This window comes from Gekko japonicus, unplaced genomic scaffold (assembly GCF_001447785.1).
Source record: "Gekko japonicus isolate JY-2015 unplaced genomic scaffold, Gekko_japonicus_V1.1 scaffold2914, whole genome shotgun sequence".
Taxonomy (NCBI): domain Eukaryota; kingdom Metazoa; phylum Chordata; class Lepidosauria; order Squamata; family Gekkonidae; genus Gekko; species Gekko japonicus.
In genome coordinates, this window is record NW_015165912.1 from 80248 (window position 1) to 80728 (window position 481).

At 47.4% G+C, this 481-nt stretch overlaps 1 protein-coding gene across 1 annotated transcript in view; it reads right to left on the reverse strand.

Moving 5' to 3' along the window:
- SLCO4A1 (solute carrier organic anion transporter family member 4A1) overlaps positions 1-481 on the reverse strand; it is a 43071-nt gene that overhangs the window by 18518 nt on the left and 24072 nt on the right. The gene's annotated exons all lie outside the window — the stretch shown is intronic.

Below are 481 nucleotides of genomic sequence, written 5' to 3' on the forward strand. Positions count from 1 at the left end.
GGGGCGGGGTGTGTGGCCTTATGACACACTTCCGGTGATGTCAGGGGGTGTGGCCTTATGACACACCTCTGGTGATGTCAGGGTGTGTGGCATATGCTAATGAGTTATGCTAATGAGTTCCCCTAGCTCTTTTTCTACAAAACGAACCCTGCCTACAGCCGTTTGATTCTGATCCAGCTAACCCCCCCTGCATCTGCTGCTAAACAAAACGAAAGCCATCAGGGTGTCCAGAATGCAATCCTAAACAGAGTTACACTCTTGTAACTCGATTGAAGTCCTCTCTTAGGATTGATTGCGTGGCCAGTCCCGTGCATCTCATCTACGGGCGCCTGTAGGTACATAAACAAGGGTGTGAAAACAAATATCCTCACTTTTATCAGAACAATCCAGCAACAGCTGCTTATCAGAACAATCCAGTCTCCGAGATTATGGACAAGGGGTTCATAACCAGGTCACAATCCATAATAGCTAAAATGGAGAG